The sequence below is a fragment of the Vicugna pacos genome, unplaced genomic scaffold (assembly GCF_048564905.1).
Source record: "Vicugna pacos unplaced genomic scaffold, VicPac4 SAC-SAT, whole genome shotgun sequence".
Lineage (NCBI taxonomy): Eukaryota > Metazoa > Chordata > Mammalia > Artiodactyla > Camelidae > Vicugna > Vicugna pacos.
Genome location: NW_027328721.1, coordinates 18,526,474 through 18,539,941, shown reverse-complemented (window position 1 = coordinate 18,539,941; position 13,468 = coordinate 18,526,474). Strand labels below are relative to the sequence as shown.

Genomic DNA, 13,468 nt, shown 5'->3' with positions numbered 1-13,468 from the left:
TCCGCAGGAGCCGCGGCAGCGAGAGCCCGCCTCTGTGATGAGGTCCAAGCCCGACCGGCCGTGGACCTAGGACCGCGATGGCTTCAAGAAGCGGGCGGCGTCCCTGTGCTTCCTGAGCGAGCAGGAGGACGACGTGCTGCTGGTGGGCAGCCGTCGGTCCCAGACCAGTGGACTGGCCCTGGTGAAGGACTGGAGCCCAGGGAGGAGCCTGCCAGTGCTGCCGTGAGGGAGGCTTACCAAGAGGCTGGAGTCAAAGGAAAGTCAGGCAGACTCCTGGGCATATTTGAGAACCAAGACAGAAAGCACAGGACATATGTCTTATGTCCTTACTGTCACTGAAATATTAGAAGACTGGGAAGATTCTGTTAATACAGGAAGGAAGACAGAGTGGTTCAAAGTAAAGGATGCCATCAAAGTTCTCCAGTGTCATAAGCCTGTACATGCAGAGTATCTGGAATAATTAAAGCTGCGTTGCTCGCCAACCAGTGGAAACTCCACAGTCCCTTCCCTTCCAGACAGTAACACCTTGTTTGTAGCTGCTGCACAGCGAACCTCTGGGCTGCCATCTAGCATAAGATAGACAGGGCTGGAAGGACCTCTTTCATCATGTGCAATCTCGTGGGCAGAGGTTTCTTTATTTTCCTTGGCAAATATCTGAATGACGCTTACAAACTGAATTTGCCATGCCAGATTTTTTTTTTAACAATCTGCATGATTTTTAGGTGTTTTCAAATCTTCTTAAAAAAATAGTGTAAAATATTTTAATAAGCCAAAGCCATGTGGAATTTTTTTTAGATGCCTTCAATGTGCTCTCCCACCCAACCCACCCACCTTGTTATTTTGGTTGACATTTTCACTTTTTCCCCAGTATTTTTTATCCATTTGATGTCAGTCTGTGGTTTTTGTCAGATCAGCTTACTTGTGGGTATATTATCCCCGTGAATTGTTTTCTCTTTCATAATATTAACATATTCAATGAATCCATTTGTCAACTCGTTTTTCTCAATTTTCACAACTGGTACTATGTCACTAGCTACCTGATATGGCCAATTCCCCTGTAATTCAATAGTCCTTTAATACAGAGTTTAACTCTATAGAGCTGGTGATTTTTAGACCGTTTACTGTAAGCAAAATGCATGTAGCAGATATCTTATCATGGAACCTGTATTCATGGCATTGAAATAGAGTGCTCAGATGCCAATTCCCTTTATTCATAATCTCTCTTTACACAGAATACACAAGAACCATATTTCCCTCAATGTAAATTGCTGCATTTAAATATATATTTTCAGTTTGAATTTAGTGACATCTCTTTAGTTAAACTTGCTGGTTACTAGTAAACACCTTAAATACCAGTCAGTGGTGACTGCATCACAATTGAGTAAAATGACCTTCTTGTTCAGCTGTTACAGACCTAGATTGTTAGGGTGCCTCAGAATGTCTCATCTTTTGTAGGTGGTCAGCAGGTAGGTACTATTTATCATGTAACTAACTACAGGGACACTGGAATGTACCTGACTAAGAATTATTTTGTCTTATTTTTATATTCACATAAATCCAAGTATCCCATCTAAAACACATAAATACCTAGTCTGAAATGCCTGTACTTCCTCAACCAAGTCAGAGATGAGATGGGGCAAGTAAAAGATGGTTCTCTATGTAGATATTAGCTTTTTGTAAAGATCATAACTGTTGAGTATAAAGTTGGAATAAGTGTATTTAGACATTTGTTCTACAAATTGTTAAACTTTAAAAATATAATTGCTGCTGAAAATAGTGCTGTTATAAGGAAAATCAGTGCCACAATTTTGAAGCTGAGCTCTTGTTCCATAAAAGCAGCTGAGCTAAGTACGAGTATTACTTCACAAATTAATGCTGTCAAAGGAATGAGTAAGACAGAAACACTTTAAACCAGTGACATTTCATTCTAAATTATGTAGTGTGATCAGACATGATCTTCCAGAATTTTTATATTTTTCTTTCTACAGAGGTTATGTGTTCTGGGTGTTTTTTAAAAAAAGGAAATATTCAAAAATCCCACAGATTGACATGTGTTGTCAATCTTCAGCGGACCAAATTTTTTCCTCAGTAATCTCTGAAGTTTCTTTAAATTATATACTGAACACAGCAGAGAAATTGAATTGTTTTTGTATATAACACTGTCCACCTGAAATGTCACAAGTACTGGGAGGGGCTGGGTATCTTGCACATTGATATTCTTAGAGGTAATAATGCATGAATTTCTTTTATAAACTCTTGGACTATGTATTTGATGTGTAAAATATGTACAGTATTAATGTCAACCATTTCTTAAAGTTGAGCCTATAAATATTGTTGTATCATTTTCTTTGGCCAGTAACATTTGAACCAATAGTGCCACTTGGGTCAGGATTTTCTTCAGTGCCATTTAGCAAACCACCTGTCTTTGGTCTATGAAACTAGCAAAATTTTGTATAATGCATCAGAATACTTCAGAGTTGTCACACTTTAAATTTCAAATGAGGGGTTCTTCACTATTCTTGAACCCAGCCCACTGAAGCTAGAGGAAAGGCCCTGAGAAGATTTATTTCTGTTAAGAGAAAAAAGCCTACATTTGCAGGCTTAACAATTGAATCTAATACAGATAAAAAATAGTGCCTACTCTCTCAGTCTTTCAAAGTTTACAGTGTTGGGACTGTCATTTGTGCTGCTTTCTGTCAGGTAGTTGGATAAAACTGGGCAGCTAAAGTTTTCAGTCCCATGTGCCTACTAAATTAAAAAAAAAGTTTCTAAATTGACTTGCAGACACAAACTAGCAAGTATCCTACATGTTTGATTTTGAGTTTTCTTAATTTCTTCCTTTTTTTTGTAAACAAGGTGAAATTTTCCAATTAGGCACATGCCATTCAATTTTCTGTCAATCACATAGTTGTATAAAGTAGCAAATCTGAATGGGGGAATGATTGTTGTATACACTATAAAATTGCTTTGCATGGTCTCATTTGAGATAACTGGTGTAAGTATCTTGATGTTTTACATATTTGGAAATATCAAATTAAAAAATTGAAATTAAAAAAACATCCTCACACAGTCTATCAGTAAAAATTCCAGTCTAACAGTGCAAGTTCCAGACTCCATCCTCTGTGCAAGATCAAACTTAATTATGCATGGATTTAGAATTAAACTTCCAAGTGAACATGAAAGACTGTAAAGAGGCAAAGGCAAAAAGGTTCTTCAATACATGACTTTACTCAAGTTCACCAAGAATTTGAGGGCAATATTTCTACTCAAAAGAAAAAATCACCACCCTAAAGAAAAAGTGCTAATTTAGTAAGAATGAAACTACCAAGCTCAAAAATTTAAATGATAACAAAGTAAATCTTATCTTTCCCAAAAGGTAGATACAAGTACTCTGACCCCAAATCATAGTAGACCTTTGTTTCCATGCCCTTTAGAAATAAGAACAAAGCACATAAATTCTGTTAAGTATTATGTGGAAGCACCTAAACCCATGAAAGTGAATAAGGGTGTATAGAGCTTATACTCAAAATCTTTTGTTGGCACCTATGAAAAGCAAGCTGTGGACCAAAGAGCCCTTGTGGACATGATGGAGAACCAATTCTAGGAGAGCAGCTGTAATGAGTATCTCCAAATACTTATGGAGTATACAGATGACTTATCATAGAATGAAGACTTCAGTCACCAGCAGCTGTCTCCAACAAACTTCAGCTTACACAGGACCCTGACTCAGGTGTACACAGAAAACACAAGAAATGTGCAGAAGACACTAAGATGGAAGGGAAAATAAATATATCAGGTAACAGGACCAACACCTAAACAGTGCAAGTGGTTACATACACATAGCATCTCCATGCACTGAAACAGCATGAGGCCATGAAAAATGGAGAAGAAGTTCTTCTTGTATGAATCCAGAAGGTTCACTAAAATGGAGTGTTATGAGAAAAAAACAGGATGTGATACGGTGTATGCAGTATGCCACCACCTGGGTAACAGTGCATCTGTGTACGTCTGCTGATATCTGTAAAGTTACCTCAGAAGGAAGCACAAGTAACCAGAAACACTACTGCCATCCAAGAGTGGAATTGGGTAGGAGAATGTTAATTTCACTGTAACTTCTTTTTATACCACTCAACTTGTATGTCACATGAATGTATTATCCATTCAAAGTTAATTAAATTTGGACTTCTGCTTCTGGAAAGATGGATAAACATACTTTTCCCTACTCCTCCCACTAAACATGGCTAGACTCCCTAGGCTTTATATTTGAAATAAACATAAGAAATGCTGAGAGGTGAAGAGAATGTGTCAGACTGGCCAGGGATCTGGACCTGAGGAACTACACAGTGGTGACTTCCTGAGTTTTCTTTTTGTCTCATGCATCCCACGCTAGGTGCCAGGGAAGCCAACAACCCAGAAACACCAATGGGAGCAAATGAAAAAGGTCCCCAGAAAGCCTGCTCTCTCTAGCCAAAGGAGATGAAGGGACAGTGGAAACACAGAAAACTTACCAGTAACTGCCTGACTCCAGCCAAGCATTAAAGGAAAACAAGCCCCCACCTGCAGTGTAGACATCACATGTGGAACCAGAACCTCCATCCCCCTCACTGCCTCCATGTTGGGGTTATGATAGGAGGCCCAGTGGAACATCAGGAATTCCACCAATGACAGCAGGGCACCCCTTGCCATCCCAGCCAGATGGTACCTGCAGAGGCCTTGGGGGGAAGCCCGAACTCTTGTCCACAATCAGCAGTAACATGGAGCCCCTCCCCAAATGAGTGTCAGCAAAGGCCAAGATTAAAATCTGAGCTTCAATTCCTAACTGGCATTATCCCCTTCTCCCTGCTGGAACAATAACAGAAATGACTTACTAAAACATAATATTTAAATAAGACCTGGAAACTCATAATATAATACCCAAAATGTCCAGCACTGAATAACAAAAATTCCCTCAACATAGAAAGAACCAGGAACATCTCAACTGAAATGAGAAAAGATGATGGACAGATACTAACACTGGCATGACACAGGTAACAATTACCAAACAAGGCTTTAAAAGCCATCACAGAATGTTTCAGTGAGCAACTATAAACACACCTGAAACAAATGAAAAACAAACAAACAAAAAAGTCAGCAAAGATACACAAAATCACAGCAAAGGTAAAAGGCCACATGGAAATTTTAGAACCAAATAACATAATACCTGAAATAAAAATCTCAATACATGGACTCAACAACAGAAAAGAACAGAGGAATCACTGAACTTGAAGACAGGACAATAGAAATTACCCAATCTGAAAAACAAAGAGAAAATAGACTGAAAAATGAACAGGGCCTCAGGGACAGATGGGCGCAATATCAATGAATATGACATTCATGCATTCTGTGTCCCAGAGAGGACAAGGAAGTAGGGCTGGAAAAGTATTCAAAGAAATAATGGCTAAAATTTTGCCAAATTTGTCATAAATAAATAAAAATAAATAATAAATAAACAAACCTAAATATTTAAGACTGAACAAACTCCAAACAGGATCTTAACCCAAAGAAGTCCACTCTGACATATTATAGTCAAACAACTAAAAACTAAAAACCAAAGGAAAAATTCTGAATGCCTCCAGGAAATTTCTCATCAGAAATCAGAGAGCCCAAAAGGAAGTTACATATTTTTTAAGTTTTGAGAGAACTGCCCACTCAGAATTCTGTATTCAGCAAAAATATCCTTCAAAAATGAAGAGCAAATCAGCTGTTATCTATAAAATAGATAAATAACAAGGTCCTCCTGAACAGCAAGGGAATTCAGTATCTCATAATGGCCTATATATATAAAGTTGAATCACTCTGTGGTACACCAGAAAGTAACAACATTGTAGATGGACTATACTTCAATAAAAGAAAATATTTTTACTTTACGTATATATTTTTAACTGAAGTATATTCAGCTTACAATGTTGTATAAATAAAAAAAGTTTTAAATAGGAAAATAAGACATTCTCAGATGAACAAAACTAACAGAATATGTCAACCAACATATATACTCTAAAAGAATGGATAAAACAAAGGGAAATGATAAAAGAAGGAATCCTGGAACATCAGGAAGGAAGGAAGAACAATAAAAATATTACAAATATGGACAATTACAGTTTCTTTCTCCTCCTGTGTTTGCTAAATTTTGTTTGATAGTTGAAGCAAAAATTATAATGCTGATGCGCTTCTCAATGTGTGAAGAGGAAACATACAAGACTATCATAACAAACTGGTAAGTGTTGACACCAGCAGACTAAGAAAATTTATGTGTATATAATGTAATACTTACAGTAAACACTTAAAAAGATACACAAAGAACTGTAGCACAGGAAACTATATTCAATATCTTGAAGTAACCTATAATGAAAAGAATATGAAAATGAATATATCTGTATGACTGAACTACTATGCTGTACACCAGAAACTGACACAACATTGTAAACTGACCCAACTTCAATTTAAAAAAAAATGATACACAAAGAGAAGCACTCAAAAACACCACAGATAAGTCAAAATTAAGTTCTAAAACATTTTCAGGTAATCCACAAGAAGTCAGGTAAAGCAAAACAGAGAAGTGAAAAGCAGAACAAACAGAAAAAAGGACTAATCAATAACCACAATTAATCTAAGTGGTCTAAACACACCAGTTAAAAAGTCAATTAAAAAAAATGACTGAGCTCTATGTTGTCTATAAGAAACTCTTCAATTTAACAGTATACAAACATACTTGTATACTGAAGGGTAGTAACCCTTCAGTTTATTGAGTTTCACAAATTGAAGTTTTCTGGCAATTCAGAATCAAGCAAGTCTATCAGCACCACTTTTCCAACAGCATTTGCTCAATTTGTGTCTCTGTGTCACCATTTGGTAATTCTCACACCACTTCAAACTGTTTCATTATTATTTTTTTATGGAGATCTGTGATCACAGAACATTGATGTAACTACCATGACTCACTGAAGGCTCAGGTGATGGTTAGAATTTTTTAGTAATAAAAGATTTTTAAATTAAGGTACATGCATTGTTGTTTTAGACATAATGCTATTGCACACTTAGCAGACTACAGCACAGTATAAACATAACTTTTAAATGGACTGGGAAACTAAAATTTCATATGACTGGCTTTCTTGTGATATTTGCTTTATTGCAGTGGTCTGGAACCAAAACTACCACATCTCGAAGGTATGCCTATATGTAGGTTAAAACTAGAAAGATGAAAAAAGATATTCCACATAAACATTAATCAAAGAAAGTATGAGTGGACATATTGTTATCAGATAAAGTAAAATTTATGGCAAAGAAAATTACCGCTTACAGACAGGGATATCAAATAATGATCAAAAGTCAATCCATCAAGAAGACATAGCAATTCTAAATGTGCATGTACCAAAGAACAGTGCTGCATAGTACATGAAGCAAAAACCATAAGGAGAAGTAGAAGAGTGCACAGTTACAGCTGCAGACTTCAATCCCTTCTCTCAGAAACTGATGGCACAAGTAGAGGGGAACTCAGCAAGGATACAGGACTCAACAATACTATCAACCTGCAGGGTCTAACCAACAGGAAGAGAGCACTCTGCCCAGCAGGAGCAGAATGCACATTGTTTTCAAGTGCACAGAAGACCAAAATAAACCTAATACTGACCATAATACAAACCTCAACAACTTTAAAAGAACCAAAACCATACAGACAATGTTTTCTGACTACAATGGAATTAACCCAGAAATCAGCAACAGATGGGTAACGAGAAAATTCCCCCAAACACTTGGAAACTAAAAACATGGTTCTAAATAATCTATGGATCAAAGAGGAAGGCTCAGGGAAACTAAAAACTATATGAACCGGATGAAAATGGAAAATACAGAATATTAAAGTGTGTGGAACATAACTAAAGCAGTGCCAAAAGGAAAAATTTTAGAAAAGAGAAAAAGTCTCAAATCAATAATCTAAGTTCTCAACTTAATAACCTAGAAGAAGATAAAAATAAACCCAAATCAAGCAAATGAAAGGAAATAGAGGAAATTAATGAAATGTAAAATAAAAAATAGAGAAAAATCAATGAATCAAAAAGACAATTCATCAAAAGTTAAAACTTTTGCTCAGCAAATGACCCTGGGAAGAAGATGAAAAGGCAAGCTATGTGATGGGAGAAATTACACACATCTGACAAAGGACTCATATCTAGTATATACCAAGAATCCTCAAAATAAAATTATAGAGATGGAAACAGATGAGTGGCTGTCAGAGGTCAGGAATAGTGGAGGGGAGGGGGAGTGTGTAATTATAAAGAAATAGCGTAGAAATGATCTTTGCAATAATGAGACAGTTCTGTATCTTGACTGTAGTGGTGATTACAGAAATCCACACACGGGATGAAATAACGGAGAACTGCACTTACATTGTACCAATGTCAAACCTCTGGTTATGATGTTGTACTATAATTGTGTAAGATGTAACCTTTGGAGGAAACAGAAAGAAGAGTAAATAGAAGTTTCTAAACTCTCTTTACAACTCCCTGTGGCTCTAAAGTTGTTTCAAAATAAGATATTTTAAAGACAAAAAAATGTTTTAAATAATATAAACAAAATAAAAATTAAAACACCCCAGTTAGCTGTAATGATGAATCAAAACTAATGAGATTAAACTCAATAAAGAACAATGTAAAATTTTTGAAGATTTTTAGAAAAAAATAGAATGTGTGTAACCAGAAGAGACATGATATTCTCCAAGTGCTAAAAAGTCATCTAAGGGCAATCTAAGGGAGATTATTAGGGACCATATATCTAAGGAAGGTTTCATCTAAAGATTTAGATATAAATTCTGGATCTTAAGAACATCTGCTACAGCAGTTGACAATAGTAATTTTTAAAATAAAAATATCCAATATGTTTCCCAAAAGAATGTCATATAATTTACTAAACATTTACAGAATAAATAATTCCTAACTTATATAAACAGTTTCAAAGAATAGAAAAAGAAAGCTAACAAATTCATTTTACAAAGGCAGGAAAATTCTGATATACAAACTGCATTAAACTAGTACAAGAAAGGAAAATTATCTCACTTTTGAATATTGATACAAAAATCCCAAATATATGCAAATACAATTTAGAATGTACTTGATATTTCATAACCAAGTAGGGTTTACCTCAAGAATGAAATAAAAGACTGTTCAATATTTGAAAAGGTATCAATGTAATTCACCATGTTAGGAGCTTAATTATAAAAGCTATATAATCATCTTAGCAGATATACAAAAAGCCTTAAATGTGAACATCTATTCATAATAATTTTTTTATAAAAAACCTCTTGGTAAACTAGGAATGCAAAGGCACTGTATTATCCTGAAAAAGCATTTCTACAAAAACATGTACTAATTACCAGTGAACCACTAAAATCATTATTTTTTAAGTCAGAAAGACAAAGGTGCCTGTTACTCCCAAGTTCTAGCCAGTGCCCCCAGGCCAAAAAAAAAAATAGTATTGGCATGAAAAGAGACATGATAACCATTATCTGCAGTACATCTTGAAGGATTTTAATAAATATTGTACAAAAAAAATTTACACACTGCACATAAAAAATAAGTACATTAAAAAATATCCAATCTCATTAGTCATTAGGGAAATGAAAATAAAAATCACTATGAGATACAACTTCACACATACTAGGATGGCTAAAATGAAAAAAAAGGACAATAACAACTTTTGGAAGGATGTGGAAAAGTTGGAAACTTCAGCTTTGTTGGTGTGAATATTAAATGGTGTACCCACTCTAAATAACAGTTTGACAGTTCCTCAAAATTTAAACACAGAGTTATTATGTGTGTAACAATTGCATTCCAAGGCATATATCCAAAATAATAAAAACATATGTCTACACACAAGCTATACACGAATGTTTATGGTAACCAAAAGTGAAAACAACTCAAAAAGCTATCAGTTGATGAATGGGCAAAAGCAAAATTGAACACCTATATACAATAGAATTTTTTTTAACAATTAAAAGGAATAAAGTACTGATATATACTACAATATAAATGAATCTTGAAAACATTATGATAACGAAAGCAGCCTCCAGTTGTAGGGATCAGTTTATAAGAAAATGTCCAGAATGGCCTAAACTATTGAGACAGGAAATAGTTTAGTCTTACCAGGAGCTGAGGGGGTAGGGTGCAAGAAATAACCACTAATAGCTATGGAATCCTATTATTCTAAAGTTTAATAGCTTTCAAGACTGAATAATGTTGGGAATATACTGGGAATAACTAAATTGCACATTTATGGGGGTTAATTTTATCACATGAGAATTATATTTCAATAAAGTTGTTATTAAAAATAAATTATGTATGGAGTACATAAAAATGAAAAGTTAAGTATATTAAAATAAAGCCATATATCACTTTGGCTAATGGAATCTTTATGAATTTTTAAAAATTAAAAATCTAGAAAGAATGATCAATATGTTTCTCTAAAGAAGAAACACTGAATTACAAAACACTGTCAGCTTGAAATATAATAACCCAAACTATGTATGCAAAATGAAAAAACAGATCATCAGTGCATTTGAATCCTACTTACATAGCAGCTATTATATGCCAGATACTTAATCTAAGTAATCCATACATATTGACATATTTGATCTTATAACAAACCAATGACAAGAGACTACTACAATCCTCCCATTTTAGAGCAGAGGATACTGAGAAGTAAAGTCATCTTAGTTTCACTTGGCCCCTAGTTAGCAGAGCTAGGCTCAGACACCAGTAGGTTTCCTCCAGAGGCCGGGCTTTTAAGCCCCTACACACACTGCTGACCTTGTCAATCATGAACTGAAATAGGAATAAAGACAGGAAAGAAGAACAAAGAAGCAAGCAGAGAGAAAAATGCCCAAATCAAAGGAGGTCAAATATCCTGATAGGTCTGAAGACGAGAGGCTAGATATACAGTGGAAATGCATGGGTAAAGGGAAGAAAAGTTGACAGATCTCTTGAGGTCAGGAAACCACAACCTGTAAATTAGAGTCAAAAGTGGTGTCTTCACTGTCTCAGCAGCAGTGAATGAGGATGACCAGGAGTGGATGGTGCACCTGTCTTCTTAAGCCGTGATTTGCACATTTTCAGTCTCTCTTACTATAGGTGTTATTTAAATGTTTTTGTTCATATATTTGGTAATGATTAGGAAGTACCCTCTAAGAATTATTTATTATCTTTTCCAGTTCTTACGTTTTGAGTTTACTATTTTTCATGTTTGTTCTTCAATTTTACTTTTAATGTATTCCTCATCTTTGAAGTTTTGTGTAGAACATTTTTGACTGGGATTTTTTTCATTCTTTATGTCAACTTTATGATTAGAAAACCCTTTTTCATTCTAATATAATACATTTCCCGATATATTTCACTCATTCCCTTATTGTTGCAACAATTCCATCAAAACCTTTAACATTTCGTTTCAATTTTTTTTAACATATTTTATTGATTGATAATCATTTTACAATGTTGTGTCAAATTCCAGTGTTCAGCACAATTTTTCAGTCATTCATGGACATATGCACACTAATTGTCACATTTTTTCTCTGTGATTTTTCATAACATTTTGTGTATATTTCCCTGTGCTATACAGTGTAATCTTGTTTATCTATTGTACAATTTTGAAATCCCAGTCTATCCCTTCCCAACCTCTACCCCCTTGGTAACCACAAGTCTGTATTCTCTGTCCATGAGTCTATTTCTGTCCTGTATTTATGCTTTGTTTTTGTTTGTTTGTTTTTGTTTTTTAGATTTCACATATGAGCGATCTCATATGGTGTTTTTCTTCCTCTTTCTGGCTTACTTCACTTAGAATGACATTCTCCAGGAGCATCCATGTTGCTGCAAATGCCATTACGTTGTCGGTTTTTATGGCTGAGTAGTATTCCATTGTATAAATATACCACCTCTTCTTTATCCAGTCACCTGTTGATGGACATTTAGGCTGTTTCCATGTTTTGGCTATTGTAAATAGTGCTGCTATGAACATTGGAGTGCAGGTGTTATCCTGAAGTAGATTTCCTTCTGGATACAAGCCCAGGAGTGGGTTTCCTGGGTCATATGGTAAGTCTATTCCTAGTCTTTTGAGGAATCTCCACACTGTTTTCCATAGTGGCTGCACCAAACTGCATTCCCACCAGCAGTGTAGGAGGGTTCCCCTTTCTCCACAGCCTCTCCAGCATTTGCCATTTGTGGATTTTTGAATGACAGCCATTCTGACTGGTGTGAGGTGATACCTCATTGTAGTTTTGATTTGCATTTCTCTGATAATTAGTGATATTGAATATTTTTTCATGTGCTTTTTGATCATTTGTATGTCTTCCTTGGAGCATTGCTTGTTTAGGTCTTCTGCCCATTTTTGGATTGGGTTGTTTATTTTTTTCTTATTGAGTCATATGAGCTGCTTATATATTTTGGAGATCAAGCCTTTGTCGGTTTCACTTGCAAAAATTTTCTTCCATTCCGTAGGTTTTCTTCTTGTTTTATTTCTGGTTTACTTTGCTCTGCAGAAGCTTGTAAGTTTCATTATCAAATTTTTTTTTAAGGAAGTAGGTATCCATGTTTACTTCTTTTTCTAATCTGTAACTAATTGTGTCAGCATCATTTGTTTAAGAAAACTTTCCCTCATCTGTTATTTTTTATCCCTGTATTTTTAAAATAAGGTAGTATCCAGGGACTTAGCAATATCCACAAAGCATGGCTCCAAAAATCTACTCTATTGTGTTTCTGAATTTACCTGTATTCACAACATGTGCATTTCTGTTAAAAATGGCTTCCCTCCAACTGATAGACACAGATTGATGGCAATCAAAAAAAAATTATTATGGGGCTATTGAATCTAGGTCTCAAATGATGAAAATATTCTCTCCATGAAGAAAGTCAAAGAGAGGGTGAAGAGGAGGAGGGGCTGAAGAGAAAGGGAAACATCCTGTGTGTTCTGGCTTCCATATTATTTAGCTCAAGAAGAATATATTTTTAATAACTATCAAATAAAATAACATTTCTCAATGTCATATTATAGAAGATTATGCATATCATGTTTCTGAAGCTCCCAGGGGGAGCTTTTGTGGACTTCAGGAAAAGCCTTATGACTTGGACAATGGGAGAGGATCTGGGGCTTAGACCCTAACAAAGACATCACCGTGTAGCACTACTGCGTGATAACACCCCCAACACCACCACAGGCTATCATGAAAAACAGGGTTCCTGGGCGAGCATTTAGGCAGTAGAACAAAGATTCCAAACAGAAAGGCCAGAGTCATCCGTCCATTTAACACCAAGACAAGTAGTGGACACATGGCCGGGTATCATATGGAAGAGGTCAAACCTCTGCAGATATCAATTCAGGATGATTCAAGTTAAAAATATTTTGAAAAATCTCACATGCCAAAAAAAAATCTCGATGACCTGCAGTGTAACAG

At 35.5% G+C, this 13,468-nt stretch overlaps 1 pseudogene; it reads left to right on the top strand.

The window, feature by feature from the left end:
* Nucleotides 1–37: 37 nt before the first annotated feature.
* Nucleotides 38–580, top strand: LOC102540632 (diphosphoinositol polyphosphate phosphohydrolase 2 pseudogene; annotated as a pseudogene).
* Nucleotides 581–13,468: the final 12,888 nt, after the last annotated feature.